The sequence below is a fragment of the Thunnus maccoyii genome, chromosome 14 (genome assembly GCF_910596095.1).
Source record: "Thunnus maccoyii chromosome 14, fThuMac1.1, whole genome shotgun sequence".
NCBI classification, from domain to species: Eukaryota; Metazoa; Chordata; class Actinopteri; order Scombriformes; family Scombridae; genus Thunnus; species Thunnus maccoyii.
The window spans coordinates 9,978,890-10,001,613 of NC_056546.1; the positions used below are offsets into that span (position 1 = coordinate 9,978,890).

At 40.0% G+C, this 22,724-nt stretch overlaps 1 long non-coding RNA gene across 3 annotated transcripts; it reads left to right on the forward strand.

Annotated features, from left to right (window-relative positions):
• Positions 1-14,021: 14,021 nt before the first annotated feature.
• On the forward strand, positions 14,022-19,403 carry LOC121911933. 3 transcript variants are annotated; one of them, XR_006099979.1, is made up of 3 exons: positions 14,022-14,101; positions 18,207-18,289; positions 18,740-19,114. It is a non-coding gene; the product is annotated as an uncharacterized LOC121911933 (long non-coding RNA). The 3 variants fall into 3 exon arrangements; XR_006099977.1 differs by lacking the exon at positions 14,022-14,101 and adding an exon at positions 19,141-19,403 and having other exon boundaries at positions 17,938-18,289; positions 18,740-18,848; XR_006099978.1 differs by lacking the exon at positions 14,022-14,101 and adding an exon at positions 17,938-18,043.
• The last annotated feature ends 3,321 nt before the right edge of the window (positions 19,404-22,724 follow it).

A 22,724-nucleotide genomic window follows, 5' to 3' on the forward strand; every position in this document is an offset into this window, starting at 1 on the left:
GGGGAAGGGGGGGCACAAAGGAGAGCCTGTCACACTAACTTAGATGCTGAAATATTAAAGTGAGCAGTCAGGTTGTAATTTTCCTGAGAAAGCCGAGGGAAGAGGGGGATAAGTGAAGCGAGAGAAGACGGGAGGTGGGGGGGGGGGGGCGAGTGATGGAGACACGGAGAGAGGAAAGGTATCACCACTGATCTCTCTTTCCTCTCTTCTTGGAAGAGACACAGGCACACTTTTAATACTGCTACTTTAATTAGCTTGGCTTTATACGGTCTGTCTCACTCTGCTCCTCTTCTCCGCAAGACGTGAATAATTCAGCAGGAATGGTGTACCGCTGCCTGGCAAAGACAGCAGGCCCACCGATCTGCAATGTATCTGTGGGAAAGACAGAGAGAAAGAGAGAGGCCAGAATAGAGGGTCTGCAACATCAGACAGCAGACTTTGCTTGTCTAAAACCTTAAGATATTTTGTTTCAATCCAACAAATCAACGTGCATTAGTGTGGTTAGTTAATTAGTTTGTAAAATTCATTTCTATTTCCGTGTCATCTTAAACATTTGGTCCATCCCACTTGGGACTACAAGACAACACTGTATGCCAAACATCAAAAATACAACAGAACATCTTCTGGTAACACATATACTAAACAAAAATAAAGTCATAAAATTACATCTATATAATTTCAGGTATTAAAATTATGTGCAAATTCACAGTAATTGTGCATTGAATGAATAGAAGAAAGAAAGAGACTGAATTTTATTTTTATCCAGATAACTGGCTAATTTAGAGGAATAGTTCTCAGAAGTAAAATCTCAGAATCCTCTTTCTTTCTGAGAACGAGATGAGAGGATCAATACCACTTGTCTGGGTGTTGAGTAGGGATGCAGGGGGTGGGAGATTATTAGCCTAGCTTAACATAAAGATAGGTAAAAACAGCTAGCCTAGCTCTATCCAAAGTTTTTTAAAAATTGCTGTTTCTTTAATCTGTACACAAAGAGAAATTTAAAAACAACAGTTGTGGTTTTAAGGGAAGTTACGCGCTATAACAGTTTCTCATCTAACTTTTGGCAAGAAAGCAAAGAAACCTTCTCTAAAATATTGCTCTAGTCATTTTCATGTATTGTATGTGAATAGTCTACTCAGGCTTTGTCCGAATCCATGTTTAAAAATCTATTTCCTTTTCTATTTTACTGTACAATGTATTGTAAAATTGTATGTATTGTATTATATACTTCCCAGTAAAAAGGTGTATTCTTGCAGTTCTACAATGCATGCATGTGCTCCTTTGAGCAAGTTGCCTGTATGAGTGTGTGTAAGCGAGCGTTTGTGTGTCTTGCTATATTTGTGTGTGTGTGTGCGGTTTGTGTGTGCATGTCAGACTCTGCCTAGCTCACCAATTTGGGCTGTTGAGGATGATCTGTTAGGACACTGCAGGTTGGTGGTTTTGGTGGTGGGTGGGGTTGAGGGAAAGACGGGGTGGGGTGAGACACAGTGATGTAGTTTCTCTCACATATCATCATATTGATATTGTATGTTCTCCGTGAGTATGTGTGTTTGAATGTGTGTGTGCAGTTGTTATGACAGCCTGTCACCCCAACTCCCAAAACCACTGCTGCACCAGCCTCCCCAGCTAAGCAGCATCACTGTCTGGATGGGTACACTTGGTGACTGAGGGGGCCTCGGTGTGTTTAGTGGCCCAGACAAGGTGAGGTTTTCTGGGCCAGGCTGAGGTGGGCTGTCCCCTGTGTCAACCCTAGAGCCTTCACTGTCACTGCTGGAATGGAGACGAGAGAGGACTGAGACATACACACACATACACACACAGAATGATATAAGCACGGTTATGCCTCTAGTCATCTTTCAGCTTTTGAAGAAGTTTTAATGAGTTGAGAATAAATAGAAATCCTCTTTCTTCCTGTCTCTGTGGCTCTCTACTCCATCTTTGTCTCTACCTCCCCTTTGTGTGACTTGTCTCCATTCCAATCAGACCTCGCTTCAGCGATCGCTGAGTCACGTCTGAAATAGAATCAACATGGCAGCCTGAGTCAGCCAGGACAGCGAGCTGAGCGCAGATTAGTCATCCTGCCGAGGTGCTTTTGTCCAGGGACGATGACAGATCTATGAAATGAACGGGAAAGTGATGCACCAGGGGTGTCTGCCTGTCTCAACTAGGGATTACAGATACTCCTGAGTGTGTGTGACCGTAGTTGAGTGTGTGTGCATGTGTGTGTTTGTGTCCAGCTCTATAAAAAGACATGACTCTTCAGCTCAATCTCGAAATCAGAGGCAAAATTACTTTGGAGTGTGCTTTGTTGTCTCCTGCTTTTCAGAGTGAGCTGGACAGATCTGCAACAACATCAAACAGTGAGACATATAGGTTGGTCAAAGAGAGTTCAGGTCTACTCTTGTCCTGATTTATTTACATGTGTATTCTGTGATTTCCTTCCTTCTGGCTACAAATCGCACAACAACTTGTCTCACAGTTGCGAGGGCTGTTTTGGAGCTTCCAAATCAAACATGATCCACTGCCACTAATCTTGTTTGCGACTAGATCGGTCACCGTAATCCTTTCCACAACAAACAGGCTTCTACAACACACAATGAAATCCACCCCCGACCAGATTGCAATGGGCCCTAACAGTATCACCCATTTAAAATCTGTCAACGAAACACTTCCTGTGTCTGACTCTCTCTATAACTTTATCAAAGAAAAAGAGGTCCCAAAATCAACTTTCTGTATCACTCACCATTATTTTTCATTATCAAAAATTTAAAACATATGATGTTTACGGTCACTCGTGACAGGCAGCAAATCATCCCTCAAGGGACGGCAAACAAGCTTCTCTTGGGAGTTTGTTGTGTTTTTTTTATTTCAAAGTATTAACCAGATATTATAACATGTTGTCATGTAATCAAGTTTGATTTAGGATTGGTCAAAAAATCCAGATCTGTTATTGAGAGGACCCCACTTTGTGTACCAACTTCAACGTTGAGGTGTAGTTCAGAAAATCTTTATATTGCTCATTTATTAATATATAAAATGTAACAAAATTCACAATGATAAAAGAGGTCTGTTTCTATTGTTTTCAGTGTTGTTTTTTTTCTTAGTTTTCTCTATCTTATGTGACCAGGGTCATATAAATAACGACTTCAGTATGTCTGCACTCTTGTATATGGCCGTGTTACATTTCTACATTTTAATATTTGATTCAGAAGCCCTGATCTTAAACATCAGAATATACGAGAGCTATACCAGGTATAGGTTTAACATGATCAACAAGGAGCTTATCAGATCAGTAAAAAAATACTCATCACATTGCACATTCAACTTTGATGCAACATTTTTTTCCATCAGCTTGCATGGCTAATGCTAAACACAAAAAATATCACTCAAGAGGAGAAAAAAAAGACTGGTACGAAATGCATTTTACAAGATAATTTAATTTGCTCCCTCTTGTGCTAATGTACAGTAGACGTACAGTAACAACATGTTTATGTGAATGAACAGGTTGTAAAGCTGCTTGTTGGACAATTTCCCATGAAAACAGATGGCCTCAGCATTGCTGTTAGTATTGTGTTGACAATAGAAATGTCCTGGCTGATTTAGGGATTTTGGAGTGAGTGGCCGTGTTTTGATGACACTCACACACACACACACAAACACACACACACACACACACACACACACACACAACCTTGTCCCTCGCTAACCTGGACTGAGGAGGTGTACGTGTGTGAGTGACTGATTAAATCAACTTTCATTTCTAATTCTCCTCAGACCCCCTGAGGTTATCCTGTACCATCACTGCTGGGGGAGGAGGAGAAGGAGGGGAAGGGGGGAGAAAGATGGGACAACAGACAGAGGGAGCGCTTCAAATGCTTAGACTAGAAGCTGCTTTTTTACTTTAATCTACTCAAAAATAACAAGATATGCACGTAAACTATCACACACAAGCATGATCAGGGGGCTTTTAGTCATAATGGAGGTTTTCTTTAATTTCCTACGCATTGCTTTCTTTTTTCTCTCTCGCAATCTTGCAGTGACTGGTCATGCAGCTCATGTCTGTGTTCCTTTGGTTGTGGCTTCAGGGAAGAAAATTGGCTGAGTGGGGAAGCTGAATTATAAATCTAAATATATACATAAAGCTTAGTCTCTTGTGCTGCTCCGCAGTAGAGCCGGGCATCCTCTTAAAAGCCTCAGCATTCAGATCGCTTCAGTCCCACGGACTTGCAGGTCAGCTAAAACTAATCTAAATGCCAAGACACTTTGGAGGATCCAGACTGTTTTACATTGAGGTAGAGACTGAGGTCACTAAAAGCAAACAATACTGTTTTCACAACAGGAGCCTCTGTTGAAGCTTGTTGAGTGGGATGTCAGTCAAAGCCAATACAGGCGTATGCATTTGCATTTACAAGCATTGTAATATTTATATCAACACCAGAGTAAAGCAAAACTCTGATTATTGCGGCTGTCATAAAACACCTTTAAAAGAGTTATTCTACTCACATTGGCTTGTACTTAAAGTAGGCATAACTTGATTAACAAAGATTGTTAGTTATCACATTCATATAACTGTTGTTCTGTTGTTATTTTGGGTTTTGAGTGAATGGGATGCAAATCAGCATGCATGAAAAGGAGAGCAATGCGGTTAATGGTGGTAGAAAAATAACACTTGTTATTTGGGGGCATCGGCAAACTTTGTGACAACTACGTAACACAGCCCGGTGCGCTCATCAAAACAAAAAACAATGAACACCAATGGAGTTCTTCCATTTTTCTATTACTTTTCTTCTTCCTGCTGTCCTGGAGGCTACAAATTTTTACTCACGTTGACTCCTTAACAATGGTTTATTACAACTTATTTTCAATGTTTTGGCCTCCATTTATATTTTTTATAACTTGTTGAGAGTGACGTGATACTGCCAGCAGCTTTGCCAGATTATCTAAGCCACTTTATCTGGAGATAAAACCAGAAATGAGGGAACATAAAATATCAGTATTATTCCCTCATTGCACAGGAAAACTGTGAAAGCACAAATACAGCAGGTATAATCAGTCAAAGTTGAACCATAGAAGTCTGTAAACTGTGGTTGTTTGCAATGTCTGCTTACTGTTCACCTTCATTTTCTCTTCCTTTATGTTTCCTGCCCCATCTGACTTCTTTTGACGATGTTGCTGTGCTCCCAGATCTCAGAAATTGTCATAGTCCATGCGGTGTTACCATCACAGGTAGGAATTATGGCCCAAACTAAGAAAATAGGACCCACATTGTAATAAACCAGACACGTCCTTTAATCAACTTAAGTGCAACCTTGACAAAGTTTCTGTGAACTTTGCCAACACCTTAGCTTACTTCAACTGCATTATTTAAAGAAGTTGAATTACAGTACTTGTGAAAAAATGTACTGAGAGGCTTTTTTCATAATGCCTCTTTTTTCATGAGATCATTGTACAGATTAAATCTAAGAATATGAATGTACTCTCAGGCCCACAAAGGCATTCAGTTTGAGTGAAACTCTAGAGTACAGTACGTGTGAAACGCCATTGTTTGAAGTATATCCACACATATTGTCGGAATGAGAACATGAGACTTAAAAAGCCTGAATGATTTTATATAAGCTCCTACTATTATATGAATATTATATAAATGAATGAGCACAATCACACATATAAATGTAGCCAAACCAAGGCTGAATCAGACAAGAGTGAGGTCAGTTTTTATGAAGGAGCAATTTTATCAGTCTCACACCCTTCTCTTACATCTATCCCGCTGCCGTGGTCCCTTTCTCCTTCCCCTTCCTCCCTTCTGTCCTCCTCCTCCTCCTCCTCTGCTCCTCCTCCCCTCCTCCTTTCATTGCGGATGGTGGTGAAATATCAGTATTGTTTACGCAGAAGATTAGGGCAGAATTGGGCAGAAGGCGGTTGTTCTGTGACGATGGAGATAAGATAGGGGATGGTGGTGTGTCTGTGTATGTGTGTGGGTGTATGCCGTGCTACCCTGCCTTATCTCGGCAGCAGGCGGAGCAGCCATATGAAGTTGTTCATTGTAATTACCCATGGCAAGAGTAGATTTCATAGGCAGATTTAAGGGGGAGAGTGTCTGAATATAAGCAAGGGAGAGGAATAGGGAAAGAGAAGGTGAGAATGATGGAAGTATGAAGATGCAAGGAGGGGTGTGGGCAGCCACAAAATGCACATGCCATTATACACACACACCTCACTTTCTTTCCTGCTGTCTGCACATCATTCTGCCTCCGTATTTTAGCGCTCTCATCTGTGATATCTTAACGCTGCCATATCTTAATGACCTTTTGTAAGTCTAACATCTTAGCCACTGTTCTAATAATCAGCATCTCATGACTCATCCCCATCTTTCCTCTGTTATTCAATCAGTGATCTTTTCTCTCGCTACCCGTCTATTGCTCTCCACTGTAATTATCACACTGGATGAGAATGTCAGGTGCAGCCGACCAGATATTCATCTTCAAATGGAAAATCAATCCAGAATCTGCTGAAAGTGATTTATGTTTTTAAGGTTTTATAAAACTTTTTGGTTCTTAACATGCATACAGTGATATGATTTTATGAACAACCTTTGACATTGTACCTCACTGGTTCAGCCGACAGCTTTCAGTGATCCTCCTTTATTTAAACTCTGGTTATTGCAGTTGGGGTAATGGACCAGTAAGAAGTCGCGTTATTCCCTCAACTTCCATAAAACTGGATTTCTGGTGCAGAAGTTGTGACCTCTTCATACCTGCATTTTTTCATGTAAGTCAGGTGATAAAACACAACTAATACAAATGAGCTGAGACCAGTGGTGTTGACAATAACACGTCATTTCTGAACTTTTATTTTAAAGCCCAACTTAAAGCCATAAGTGCAACTGGATTGATATGATAGATTTGTGTACATTTCATATCAAATATAACTACACTAAATTGTAGTAATTAGTTCCTATTAAATGTGAGATTTTGATATTTACGTTGGTGCAGCGGTTTGCACTGTCGCCTCTCAGTAAGGGGGTTCTGGGTTTGAACCCAGTGTTCAGCTGGGACCTTTCTGTGTGGAGTTTCATGTTCTACCTGTGCTTCCTCCCACAGACATGCAGGTTAGGTTAAATGGTGACTGTAAATTGCCTGTAGGTGTGAATGGTTGTCTGTCTTTGTACTATATGTTAGCCCTGTGATTGACTGGTGACCTGTCCTTGTCCTGGCCTCTCGCCCAGTGTCAGGTGAGATTGTCTCCTGTGACCCTCTAGAGGGTGAGCAGTAAAGAAAATGGATGGAGGACATTTCATCATTATTGCATCATTTGTGTCTGCGATAATGAATTTAAAACCTACATTCATTTCTTTTTTAAATGCCTGAAGAAATCAAAGGCTTTTTTCTGCTAACTTTTGTCAAAATTATGTTGTCTGGAATATAAAAACCTTATCTTACCTAATCAGTGTATCCCTGAAAGAACGCAGTACGGCCCTGCAGTATAAAGATGTATCAGTCCTCAGTGTTTCATCAAGGTTTGACGAGTTGTGTCTGAGATTTCAATTAAGACAGCCAGACTAATGAAAAATATGGATTTAAAAACACTAATAGCAGATTTTTACAAATTAGATAAAATAGACAGTACATTTAACCTTGTTAGACTTCCATTCCCTTCCACATGTGCATCAAGATTGGATACCTCTCCTTGCTTTTTGTACGTGTCTAAATCATTTTCTGTGTTTCACTGTTCTCATCCTATAAGCCATGAAGTTGAAGACAACACACAGTCTCTATCTGCCTTTCACTGTAAATGTCACACTAAAAAATAATGGCATTATTGATTGTATGCATTGATAAAGGCCATGGGATTTAGTAAAGTTATTATGCATATTTTTTCCAATTAAATACCTTAATTCAGATTGTTTATACTGTGGTATCTGAATTTGTACTTTCTACATGGATCCAGAGATGTTGCTGAGAGTAGAAAGTTCAAGTCATGATGCATGTCTTTCAGATCTATGAATGCTGACCATAGCTATTATTAAAATAACACAGTAGTAGTTCGTAGAACGTCCCTTCAATGCATTTTAATGGAACCTCAACAAAAATTTGTATTATTATAAGTTTAAAGAAGCCAAAACGTGTTCAATTCAACATTTTGCACACTAGATACTTGTTACTCAAGAGAGGTCTGCACTGACTGTAAGTAACCAAGGTAACATTGCTTCTGGTAAGACATGCTGCCATAGAGTTTTTCAAGTAAAAGTTTCTAAAATTTAAGCAACACAAAGAAGATATTCTCACCATTGTATTGAGGTGGAAGCATACATTTCAGATGATAATATCTCAAAAGCTTAACACATCAGCATGGCCTAAAACCTCTTGGGGTAAGTGGGAAAAAAATATGTTTTTTGTGATTTGAGAGAACTCACCCTTTAACATTAATGTTTACATTAATTGACAACACGTTATCTTTAACCTTACAAAGTGTTCTTTCTGACTGTCAAAACTCCACACAAACATGTGAAACATGCAGCGATTTGTTTGTCTTCCTCTTTCAGTTATTCAATTCAATTACAAGCCTTTAAGGTATTAAAAAATATATATCTTCCCTCAGCTGAATCAATATGTTGTTCATTGTACAGCTAGAATAAAAAAAACTCATGTATGTCTTGATATTTTTGTTGTTTTGGTTACAAGAATTCCATATGGAGGCCTTGAGTCAATTAACACAAAACGATTACCTGAAAGGAATTTCATAAATACTATAGAAATACCAGCATTATTGATTGTTTGATTTTGATATTATATTTTATAATAAAGAAATGTTGTTGACCTTCAATGAATCCACTTGACTGAATCCTCTTGAGGGACCATTTTATGACAAATATTAGGGGAAGAAAGAATGAGCGTTTCTTTCAGCCATTGCTGGTTTTATTCTTTGAGAAACAGCATCGTGTGGTACAGGTTGTTTTTTCTAGAACATTAGGCTACGTATTGTGAAAAGAGGTTTCTGAATGGGGAACTTACTTGACAAAGAAAACTCTGAAAACACAGAATATTTGTTGACTGCCTTATATTCATGAAAGGAAAGTGGTAAAAAAGAAAGCTCTTTCATTTTAACGAATAAAATGTCAGTGTCATTATAGTCAGGCACGGCGGTATGCAGCTTTTATTCTGAAATAACACGTTTTTAAAATAATTTAAAATCTGTCAACTGAATATATTTATGATATATTCCATGTATAGGAAATGTCCAACATCAGTATAATAAGTGGTTTATTTTGCTCCATATGTAACAATAGACAAATTGGGTGTTTAGCCTGCAATTGCTAATCTATTAGCTAATCTGTTAGCTTGCCTTATCTGAGCCGTTATCTACACAGTGTCAACAAAAGTGACACACACACTTTACAACACACTTCACAACACTTCACCATTTAGCTCTTAATTAACTCTGCCTAAAGAGTTGCTAATGTTAAGCTAACATAACACAGGCCCTCACTGCTGCTCTGCAGGTGTGTTTAGCTGTGTGTGTGTGTGTGTGTGTGTGTGTGTGTGTGTGTGTGTGTGATTGAGGGTTCCTTGGAGACATCCTTACCTGAGGGAGAGTTTAAGCTTTTCTTCAGTTGAACGAGTGGAACAGGAAACTCGCCGAAGGCAGAACAGACTGGGTGCGGTGAGAAGCGCAGTGGAAAATTAATTCATCACTTGAATTCAACATATTTGACTTGAAATCACCAGTAATGCAGCCAGTCTTGGTGCTGTGGGTCAATGCAAAAAGGATCCTTATTATTTTCTATTAACCTTACAATGAGGTTGGTCCTAATATTCCATACAGAATTGTTATTAAGAACTTTTTTGGCTGCACAAGAGAGGCAACAAGCCTCAGTTGAAGGTCAAATTCCTTTGATAAATCATGGCTGAGTGGCGGTGTAGCTTTGCTGACTGTGTTCAGGTAAACAAGGCCTGAGAAAATACTTAAGCTGGAATTCAGAGTTTCAGCAAAGGAGCGCAAAAAAAATAAGTGAAAAGACATTGCAGGGGCTTAAAAGTTTGGACCAAATGTAAAAAGGAAAGTGCAAGATAATATCACTTAAAGTGCCGCCATCTGATTTTTTTTTTGGATAAGCTTCTGCTGGAGGATAATGTGGTGGAACCATGTGGAAACTGAAAGCCATGATCCTTGCTCTAAGTAGTGAAATTTCACTTGCAAACTGAAATATTTGCCCTCTAGGCAATGTGCTCACATGCTGAGACTGACATATAATTTAACACTGATCAGTTTTGTGCTTTACTATGTCCACTTTAGGGTTTCCAGAAGTTCTCCTCAGGAAAAAAAACATATTTAAAGCCTCAATCATGTTATTAAAATGTATCATTTTTAATAGGTGGACAAAGCTAATATTCAAAATTTGTTGCACAGATTTTATATTATGTGCAAAAAAACAAAACTGCACCAACAGCAGATCCTCAGTGGAGTTAATGTTTATGCTAAGAGATGCTGTAAATAGTATTACTACCATACAAAAAGGCACAATTCTTCAAAATAATTCCATCTCCTCCAATAGAAGAATCTGGGAGTGCTGCAGAAGGCTTGTTCCTTGTTTAACGATTAACGATGCATTGTAACATCTCCAGTTTTCAAGGTTGGAAAGTTATGTTCATACAGAATGGATTGCAAAGAACAGCAATGGCTGTTGAAGATACAGCGCAGAATTATTCCTTTCATTGGATGATGTGACATTATTACTGTAAAGTGCTGCTTCCAAAGCACTTTGATGTCACCACAGGAATGTCATAATTTCCTAACCCTGAGAGGTGCATCCTTGCCTTTGTGATCATTTAATAGAAAGAAGTGGAGGTCCACAATCTTGTTAAGAAAATACAGATAAATGTCTTTGCGTGTTTTGAAAGCTGAACCAAGGCAAATTCCTTGTATTTCTATACTTGGCAAATAAATGATCCTTGAATCCTTGAATTGATAATATTTTGCTAAGAAGTGGAAAATGAATGTTATTGTGTGCAGGCTATCAGTGAATAGGGCTTTGTGCTGTCCTCTCTCGTCCTTTCCCCACCTTGGCGCTCGAGTATAGTGTGTGTTTTTGTACATGCCTGTCTAAAGCAACCTTGTCATGTAAAAAAAAAAAAAAAAGAAACAGAAGAAGAAGCTCAGTCAAACTGTTTTGCTCATTCTCTTTCTCTGTTTCACCCTCACTCACTTGAATTCACTTTAAATGTGACTATAGTCTGAATTTATAAAATACAATTACAATGTTTGAATTCTGCGGACAAATCCACTGTAGTGCGTTACCATAAAAAATGTTGAGGAGATGAAGAGACGTCTGCAAACAAGAATGTGAGAGAAAGAATACAAAGTGAGAAGAAAGCAATAGAGATAAGAATGGGAAACAAGAATAAAGCAAGGCAGAGGAAAAAGAAAACTGAGAAATAATGTCAAAGGGTTGTTTAATTTAGAAAGGGACTGTGAGAAAGGCAGGAAGTAGGTCAGAGAGGTAGACACACAAAGGAAATTGGACCAATAGACAGTCAATCTGTTTAGATTATATTCTAAGTGGATTATGCATATTCTGATGATTACAAATGTTGAATAAGGAAATCAGAGTAAGCATAAAAGACGTGGATTACTCTTGACTATTTTCAATTGCCGTATTGCATCGGCATGTATTTCTTTGTGTTTTTATGCTGTGTATGAAGGTCAAGGAGTGGACTGGATAGCTTTCATGATAAGGGTCAGTTAACCCAAGTTACAAAAACACATATCAATTTTGGTTTTATTTGCACAGATTTTGAGAGATCCATCTTTGAGATTTCTGCCTTCACCCCAACAAAGGCAAATGAATGGAATTCCGTTTTGTGTTAAAAAAGTTCAACAGCTTGATTTCTTTTCAGAAACTGTCAACAGTTTTTATTTGAACCACTTTCTGGTGAAGAGATGTTCCCTATGAAAAATATCTGCATGCCTCAATAACACTAGAACTAAGTGAGAAAATATACTTCTGTGAGTGACAGAACTTTATGGTGCCCTTGGCAAAAACTATACAAACCAACAATGCCTTAACATTTTTCTCTCTTTTGTGTTTTGTTGTAGGCAACCACACGTCCCTCACAACACTAATACAATGTAAACTGTAATCTTGGTAATCACAGAAGTCAGGTTACAGAGTGTAAAATGTAGTGAATAAAAGAAAAAAGTCAGACAAACGATGGCATTTATCAGTGCCTTCAAAAACCTTTACATGTCTGTTATCAAAATGGTTCATGACTGTTTTCTCATCTGCCACAACTATGGTTACAGTTTGGTTTGGTCAAGTCAAGTCACTTTTATTTATATAGCGCCAAATCACAACAAAAGTTATCTTGGTACTTTTCACATGGGAAAAACTAGAACCGGGCTGTAGGTGGGCGGCCATCTGCCTTGACCGGTTGGTTTGAGAGAGAAAGAGGGAGAGAGAGAGAGGAGAGAGACACACAGAGAAGCACAGCAACAACAATAATAACAACAATAAGTTGTGTTTTTTCGGTTTAGACATGAAAACTATTTGGTTATGGTTAGGAAAAGATAGTGGTTGCATAACTACCATGGTCAAAACGAAACAACTTTGACTGACAAACAGCAGTGTCCCGTGTCCAAGTCACATGCTTCGTTGACCCATCGTTGACAACTTCATTCCCTTTTCGCCTTTGCTTCTAAAGTCATAATACACAAGGCCGCTCGAGGTCCTTGCCAAGTAAACATAACTTTGTTTTAGGCATTTGAACTAATGCCAAATTCTGCTGTTTTTCTTGCAAGGACAGAGAGAGATGGAGGCACAAAATATAAAGAAAGAGAGACGTTCCAGTTATTTTTGGGTCAGCTGCGGGACATGGGGTTCCAGGAGTAAGCGTGACTGTTTTTGTTGTGCTGTTTTTCTGCCTGCCTCCTCTCCTCTCCATCGTTCGTAGACGGGTGGTAATGCTCTGCTCATCTATCATTCATCAGCACTGACTATATGATCCAGATCAGACGATCCACATTTAGCTTCCCCTGCCTCCTCGTTCTCCCCCAGCCCCTCTCTATCTCCTCTCTTTGTTTCTGTGTTGGCTCATCACTGTATCTGCTCGGTCTCCCTCTCTGTGTCGCTCTCTCTTCTTGCAAGGTCTGCTTTTGTTTTTGCCTCCTTCCACTTGACGCTCACTTCCACCCAATTCAAGGGCTCAAAGACAAACTACTGACACTCCACCAGGGACATTCCCAAAGGCAGCGGTTTATTTGACACTCAGCCAATCAGCTTTTTGCTTCTGCATGACTGACAGGAGCGGTGTCTAATTACACAGGAATGTTTGGAAGCACAAGGCTAATCCTCTAAATGCCAATCCAAAACTTAAACTCCCCACTTTGGATAAACAACGAGAACAAGTCGTTGTATTACTAGCAGGTGGGAATCCCCACTCCACCTGGACCTTTTAAGAATATTTTCAGATGTGGAGAAATATCAGTCTGAGTGCTCTGTGGCTGTCCAGACATGTCCTGATCAAAATCAGTAGTGTGACATTCAAAATTGCGTCTCTTGTTCCCATCCTTGAAGAAAGCTAACTCTGAAGAGATACGTAATATGAGGTGGATCCAATAAGTTATTAATGTGTGATGTTTGAGTCTTTGCATCAAAACAACACTCAGCACCTTTCAAATACCTCTCATAGAGGTTGACTTAAGGGCAATCCACACCTCAAGTGTTTTTTTAAGCATTTCTGGAGCGTCTTGTCTATCACAGAACTGATACACTTTTGTTTCTATAAATGTATTAATCTCCACCAGCTCAGACAGACAAGTTTGTGAGGAGCCACAAATATGTAAGTCATGGTGCAAGACAAATTTTTTCCATGACGTGTATTCCCTAAATGTGACCCCTATGAAAACGACACGGCTGTAAATGTTGAAATGAATATGTTGTGAATTTACTAAAAGTATCTATCTATAATCATCACTCAATATGAACTTTCCAGTTTCATTATGAACATACAGAGCTACAGTGGACGAGTTTCCCTACTTACGTGCCGCTGGCGTCTCCCATCTGGTGTGAATTTCAAGTCAGTTCGCCAAGCTGAGAGGAATTAATGTAAGTAAATTGTTCAGGTAAAGATATCAACAACAAAACAATCAAGCTCCTAATAAAGCAATTTACAATGTGGAAAATGTTGTGGGATAAGAACCGCAAGTGCAATTGTTTTTCCACTGTGCCGCACAGTGGTCAGTCTCCTTGACAACAGTGCAGACGTGCAGTTACTGGAAGCTTTTACTGCCGTAGTGGCTTCTTGCTGGTTGCTGGTTTTACAGCCAGCTAATGGGTTGCTTACATCTCCTGTTCATGGTCCAACCGTGTATTACTGAATCCGAAATTAAATAAACAGTCCCCAGAGCACAGGGTCTGTCATCGCTTTATGTTGTCTCGGGAATAGCGAAGCCAGCAATGAAGAAAATGAGGGAGCAGGATAGTAGGTAGGGCAGTTTTAGAGATAAAGCAGCCCAAGTGTATTGTGCAGTTGTCAAACCAGAGTTGAGCTAGATGTGACCTGATTTGCCTATGTTAATATCACATGGCATTTCAAAATTAGCAAGGCAGACACATGGGACTTCAGCCACTGTTTGCTTTGCTTAATGGCACTGCACTAGTAGGTCTACTTCTGTCTCTGTGCATGTATGTGTGTGTGTGTGTGTGTGTGTGTGTGTGTGTGTGTGTGTGATGTATCTGCCCTTGTGTGGCTATGTGTGGACATGTTCATGCAAGAATACAACGTCTGTCCATACTCCACATTTCCCCGAACAACGCAGTTTATCATATTGTGTTACACAGCGCGGTGTAAGCCCTCCACCCTAGAAAGCTAGAATATAGAAGGAGCAGGATGACATTTCTCCTCAACCTGCATGTCTGAATGACAGCGAGGAGGGAAAGGGGGAAGAATAAAGGAGATGGAAGAAAGGAGGGTGGAGAGATTTGAAGTGCGGAAGGAGGCAAACAAGGAGGAGTCGAGTAAAAAAAAAAAGATCAAAAAGGAAAGGAAAAAATACCAAAAAGACATAGGAAGGAGATAAAGATAAAAAAGGAGGGAGTGATCAACGGCAGTAAAAATGAATTGTATCCTGACTTTGTTGCTCCAGCTTTAATGTAAGATTCATTCATCGATCACCTATGGGAGACGGATGGAAGAGAAGGATCCAGACTAGTAGGTGTGTTTGGGGAGCAAAGAGGTGTAAAGGAATGAGGTTAAAGAGGAAAGAGGGGAGGAAGGAGGAAGAGGGATTGTGTAGGGTGGAAGAGAGAGAAGGAACTACATTTATGAATTTTGATGGAGAGGTGAGGTAACAGAGGAAGTATTGAAGTGTGTTATTGATGCAGTGAGGAACTCATAACCATTTGGTTATATGCTAAGTAATGGCAGTGTCCATCTCTACATACATTTCACATTTATCTGCCAAAGATGTACTGTACTTAGTTTAAATCTGAGTTTAAGACCTGTACTAGATGATATTGTGCCATCACAATTTGTTCGGAAGCCACTGACAATGAACTTTTCAGTGAAGTAGGAAACATCTTGTGTCCAGCAGTTAAACTTCTGAAATCTAAAGCTATAATATGTAACTATTCCACATTAACATGTCTGAAAACAACTAGACCTTGGTTATATATTTTGTTGAGTTGTGTACTCACATTATGCTAAATGTTTCCAACAATTTACAAACCCAGAAAAATCCATAATGTTTATCAGGTAACGGTCTGGATACGGATAAGACGTTGGTGTTGTGGTTGTCCACCGGAAACTGTCATAAATTGATTTTATTCAGTTTTAAGACATTTTTATGAGAAACTTTTTAGATCTTGGTTGATTTTAAATATATCTTTTAACCGGATGAAGGATTTTAGTCATCAGACGTCTGGATCTTAAAACATGAAATCTTTAATGAAATTTCACTAAAATTATAGTAGAATTTCTATAAATTCTGTAAAACTGTAACAATAATTGCCCTTTTACAGTTTATATAGTTTTTTGTTACACACACTGAACCGCATTCTGACAAATAAATCTGCAATCATCATCTTAACCAGGTTATTGTCAGCTTTTTGTAATAATCAAATGTTTTACATGTTATACACACATAAAACCCTGTTCCTTTCATCTTTATGTAACTTATCTTACACTAAATTTCAAATCAAAATCAGACAGATCTTCCAGCGACTGCTGATTTCTGTCATGAAGGCACTGAAGAGGAATTTGTACATCGTGAGACAATCAGGTTTCCTGGAGGCTTTTTCAAGATAAAGTTTTAAATCAATACTCTCAGCTCAACCGTGCATGAATCCTCATAGCTTCCTTTATGTCTCATCCCTCTCCTGTGGGTCATGACGTCGCTGCCACAGGTACTGAAAACTCATTGTGAAACTGATAGTTATCAGGGAGCAGAACACACCTACATCTTTTTCACCCAGGTGTTAAGTCCAAAAAATCTGTAGGTGGTCCTCTAGGTGTCAGATATTTTTTTGATACCCCTGTACCGGATGTGTGAGCCAATTTGGACTCGAAACATTGTGCTTTTTCTAAATGCAATAAAGGTAAACATACCTTGATTAAGTTATATTTTTGAGCTCAGAAATTATTGCATATATAACACATAACTTCAAACAGCCTTTTCCTTCAAACTCAATTCAGGATCTTTTCAAAACTGTCAACTATCATGACAAAAAACTGAAAAACCTGAAAGAAAAAATTGATGTTTTAGTATTCATATAAAACTTTCTGTGTTGATTCTAAAACAAACCTTTCATTTATTTTTTTTACATTTTTATTTTATGAAAAGTAACAGCCAAGCTTTCTGTCCTTTCCACTTATTTCTGTAAGTTAAACACTAAAAACTATTTCAATCTATTGTCTGTTTACAAAAAAATCAATCACACTGTTTGAGCACACAAAGAAAAAAATTAGTTTTTGTTGTGGCAAGGTCAGGGAGTGACATTTCTATAAGTTGTCTATGGTTGAAAAACACACTACCAAAAAAGTTATATTGAACACACTGAACATGCACACAAACACTTGAACACATACATACACACACATAAACTCTAACAGGCCTTCAGTGAGTAAGATTTGCTCCTTGGCAGCAGATGAATGACACACAAACTGACACCCAGACACACACTCCCTCCTCTCTTGCAGCCTTCCTACTGATCATCACACACTTGGTTGGTCCAGGAGAAAGCCAGTACGTGTGCGTGCTTGAGTGTGTCCATATTATGACACAAGTGATTATCTTAGCATGTGTGATTTGACGTATTATATGCCCGCTCTGTTGTTGGTGTGTGTGCGCGCGTGAATGTGTGTTTTACTTGCACTTGACTAGCCATCTATGTGAAATGAGTGCAAATGTGCCACTGAGGTGTGAGTGTGTTTGTATGCATTGTGCCTGTATGCTCTGCCAGCCTCTGTGCTTGTTTGTGTGTGTGTGGCCTTGGTTGGTCTTACAAGTGCCGGGGCAGTAAGCTTGTGTACACTGGTGAGAGAGCGACAGAAAGAGAAAGAAACAGTGAGAAAGCAAGAAAGACAGAGAGTAGGGGGTCTCTGGGGGTTAATAGTGCTACATGATTACGGTCCGTTGTAGGTCAACCTGTTGTTCTCTTCCTCTCTCTCTCTCTCTCTCTGTATCTCTCTCTCTCTCTTCCTCTGCCTTTCCCTCCATTCCTCCCTCTCCCTGGCTTGCACCTGCCTACTCCGCCCCGGCATTGTGCCGCTGTGAAAACGTTTAACCGATGCTGAATGAACCAGCCACCCCACCGTCCCTCCCTTCCTCCCTCGCCATTCCCTTCAGTGTTAGAGAACTAGCAGGGGTGGGGGTAGGGGGGGTGAGGCAGGATATGGAGAGATGGAGAGAATGGGGCAGAGGGGCAACAAAGGGCACATTCTCCCCTCCCCTGCATACTTTGCCCCACTTCATTCTGGCCCAGCCCAGAGCAGAGGGCTTTGTTTCCGGGACAAGGCAGAAATATGGCTGATCGCTCCGCTCTTCTAAAGTGAGTATCACAGTATGGGAGAGGGGTGGAAGGGCAGAGGAGAGGAGAGCTGGCATGAAGACGTAGTGGAGATCTGAAAGGTATGAACATGATGTTCACTGCTTGACAGGTCACAAATCCCTCATTACCTAAAACGTTTGCTATAACCTTCCCACAAATGCAGGGCCTTCCGCTATGCTGGAGTGGAGTCACGGAGAGGTGAATGGGTGAAGTTCTGGATTGAGCCCAGTAAGCCTCTCACCTGAGGTAAGTTTATGTCATGGAAACAAGTGCTTAAATTTAGTAGCATATTCTTCCGACATCATCAAACTCCTGGAGCAGATGAGACATTTGGATGAATTACAATATGTACAATAACATCAAGACTGACATCACAGGCCAGTGATAATATGATGTATAGTATGTCTGGATTTTGCTCCATGTGACTCACTCTGACTCTTAGTAACTCCTTGACAACTTTATTAAAAGTATAATCCAGCCTCACACTTATTAGTGGGTGTAGTTTTATGGCAAGACAGGAAAACATGATGATTAATTGTCACCCCCTATAAAGTGCTCGTGACAATCTCACCCTCAAAGTATGACAGAGATAAAATAACAAATAACTGACATACAGTGTCTGCAGCTGCTTCTTTTCATCTGCCAGTGATGAGCGTGTTGTCCCCTGCTGCCCCCTACAATTCTCTCTTTGTGCAGTTGGTCCGACCAACCCGTAGGAGTCGCCAGTGTGGTGATAAGGACATGATCCCTCACTGGCTTCCCACATACAAACACCAGTTTTCGATGGAACGCGCGTTAGAACCAGGTAGGAACTTTTTCCCTGCACCACCCTTGCATCCCTGACTTGTGATATAAGTGTAAGCGTGAATCAGGGAGACACATATATTAGCTTTAATAGGCAATAAAGAAAGTTACCTGTATCTCAAGTACATTATTTGGTAGTGCGTGTGTTTGTTTGTGTGCTGGTTAACTTAGTTCCCACTGAGTTCACTGTTAGTTCATGCCCACCACTTAAATTAAACATCAATGACAAAATTATTCTTTTACAGATGACTACTTTGTAAACTAGAATTACAGCTGTCATGACCTTTTCTCAGTACACTTTTCAGGCCAAGATGTCCTATTAAGTCACAACTTTGCTGATTTTCGCCAGCATTGTAGCATCACAATGTGGGTAGTATCTGCAAATAAATAATGTTTAACCTCCTGCACCCAGAGCTCCCCGCTCATTTGTTGGCAAATGTCCGCTGGGTGACGCAAAACATGTCATCCAACTGACAATTGAGATCTGCCTTAGACTACAAACTGTTTCCTAATTTTCAGTAGTGGTGCCTTCAAGGACGGTAAAATGTGGGTCTCCCAAAACATTCCCACCTACCATGTTACACAACAGGGAAAAGCAGAGAATAAAATATCATACTACTAAATACTTTAAAGTATTAGTATATTTGGAGGAAAACTAGTTTCATGATACAAGGCAGAAGATCGCGCTGTGGAATCAGATACAACAGAGTCTGGAAGAGGAAGCAACCACCGAACTGCAGCTATGCTAAGCTAAGCTGTTAAGTTTATCCCTGATTCATCCAGAAGAACTGAATCTAACACAGAAAAACAACTAGCTTTCCAATATAATGTCAGAGCAGAGATGTTGCCAAATATAGTGCTGTGGAATCAGAAAAAACAGAGTTTGGAGGAAGAAGCGACCACGGGAGCTGTAACAGCATCAGCGAGAGAAACATGCCTGCAGCCAGGAAGATGGCTGCACCATCGACTGGTGACCAGTGAGGATGGTCAGAAAGAATGGAGACAAACTGAAAACTCCACGCTGCAACAAACTTTGTAGTACTTTGAATGTGTTTTCTGACAGAATAATATATCAGACTTTGCCAATTGTGAATACAGATCATCACATCAGCAACTGTGTTACCTGTAACTTGTGGCTGCATCCAGCGGCACTGTGCAGCATCCGGTAAGTTTGCATTGATCCACATAATGTAACTGACTCCAGTGTACCATGATGATGATATATCAAGGCTCAATGTCTCTGCTAACTTTGTCTTTGGTGCTCTGCTGGACATAAACACACCGTCAGTCGAGTCTCATTGGACGGGATGTGCGCAATGCATTCTGGTTGTTGTAGGATTCTCCCTTAAGAGCGATACGGGGAATCTACAAACTTTTTCTCAGTTTCCTCTAGTCATAGGGCACAAATTTCAAAAATAATTGCACATTTTTACTACATAAGTGACCTAGTTTTAAGAAATTTATCATATTCACAGTGGTGAAATTTCCCTTTAAGAACATCCCAGTCTTGCCGGTAAAGATTACAACTGTAATGGCTTGAAGAATTCCCAGTGGATGTTTCCTCCAAAGTTGAAGTGAAAATTAAGCCCTTGTTGAACAACTAGAAACATCACATTAAGGCATTATTGTCTCTTCATTTCTCAGTTTCCCTCAAGTGTAAAAACTGGCAACTCGTTTGTTCTTTGAGTGGGTTGTTAAAAGGAAATCTGGGAAATTACAAACAAAACGGCATAAATGAAGCACAACAACTCCTGGAATGCACACACAGAAATTACAAACATATATATACTTAACTGTATGTTTAACATTGTAAAATGTTATTTAACGGATGAATACTTTAAATGTATTTTGCAAGAAACATTTCAGCCACCAGTTACAGTTTTTACAACATTTAAAATGCAGTTTATGTCATAAGTGACTTCAGTTCAGCATTTCAACTTATCAACATTTACTGATGGAAAAAAACCCCCACTGATAAATGTTTAATATCCAGTGTTAAACATGTTGCTACACTTTTGTATTTGCTCAACTTGTGTTGTCGCTATAATACCTTATCAGGATTTCGGCAAAACAGAAAAGTTTGGTAACATTTAAAGTGAAAAGATGTGAATAATTTGGTATCTGAGAAAAACTGAAGCCGAGGCTGGTTATGTTTCCATTGTTCAGTGTCAGCTCTTGGCTCATTATTGTGGGGAAATGTATTTCATAACATAGTTTTCTCCCAGACCTTCGTAGCTTTCTCACCAATAGTCCTCTGATATGGAAGAGAAAAAAAAAACATATTATTTCAATACTGTATTCATTTTGCATTAAACAAGGCACATTCATTCAAGACATATTTTCAGTCTGTCTCTCTCACACAAATATCCACAGACACACACACATGCGAACATATCTATAGAGCGAGGCTGAAAAAACAATTACAGTTTCTCATTAAGGCACTCCTAATCCCTTTATGCAAAACACAGTTACACAAGTACACACAATGAGGAGAAAAAGAGAATGAGGGAGGGGAGGAAAGAGGAGGGAGAGTGAAGAAAAAATGTAGCGCAAATGCGAGGAGAATAATTACATATATCATGAAGCCGTCCCTTTTATTTCGGATGTCACTTCTGATGTCACTGGCCGGCTTTGGCGCTAATTTGAATTCAGACCTTTATCAGTCGCCGGCAGCAGATTTTGAGTGACAGCGCCACCAAACGCCTCTCGCCAGCCGTCCTATTGATTTCTCTAAATCCCCAACAATAGCATTTGCATGCTTGTTTCTGTTATAATACAGATATGCCGTTTCGGAAATTAAAGAGCGGCAGGCAGACCAGAGGTAACTAATTGTGTGCCTGTGTAATGAGTGCAGTTTCAATTTGATATAACCCACAGCTTTTCCCCTCGCAGGCCCGCGCTAAGTACTTTCAAGTCTTTGTGGGGAAATAATTGATTTTTTGTGCTTTGGGCACAGGGAAAACTATTATGATCTTTTTGAATAATGGCAGCGGGAGGAAAGGCACGTTGAACGATTTAAATTGGTATTAGAGGAGAGGAAGGAAGGAAAGAAGGGCTTGGTGACGGGCGGAGGACTGATAGCGTAGCGGAGTCCTGGATTTGACTGACAGTCGGCAAATGGCTCCCGGTTTGTTGATTACTCATTCTCTTAAGGTGGAAGTGGGGCGATGTGAGGTGTCGTTATGGCAGTAAGGAAGGCCGCATTGAGCCTGACTGGCTGGATTGTTGGCTCGGGAAAAGGACAAGATGGAGGGATGGTGAGAGGAGGGCGGTCAGGGTGGTCTGGCTAGCTAGCGATGCCAGGGGCCTGTTAGCGGGCCAAAACAGTGGGTGAATGAAAAGCGCACAGGGTGGGGTTGGCACGTTGTCATTTAGCTTCAGGGTGCTTGTGTGTGTGTGTCTTGTTTTGAACGGGATGTTGAAAATAAAAAGTCAGTGTGCAAAGTCATAGAAAATGCAGCTGTTGATGGTTTTAAACCTGTGCTGTGCATGTGTGTGTGTGTGTGTGTGTGCAGATGCATTACAGTATGTGTGTCTGTTTGCACCACATGCCAACCAGTCTGATTTATTGGAGGGAAATGTGATTATTCTGGATATCAGTGAGCCATGCTGTCCTTCTCTCTCATGACTGAGAAATCCTTTTTTTTCCTCCTCTCTCCCTGCTCTCTCTTTCTCTCTTCTCTCCTGAGGCTTTGTTTCCTTTGTAACAAAAGCGGGGTTTCTTAGTTAATTCGGCATGTTCAAATTTCACACTCTTAATTGTACGCAGAGATAAACAGGTTTTTCCATTGTGGACGAGGGAGCCGGTGGGAGAGGGAGCGGGGGGCTACCGGCTTTGCTCTCCTGTTGTCGTTTTACATGGTGGAGGGTAACAACC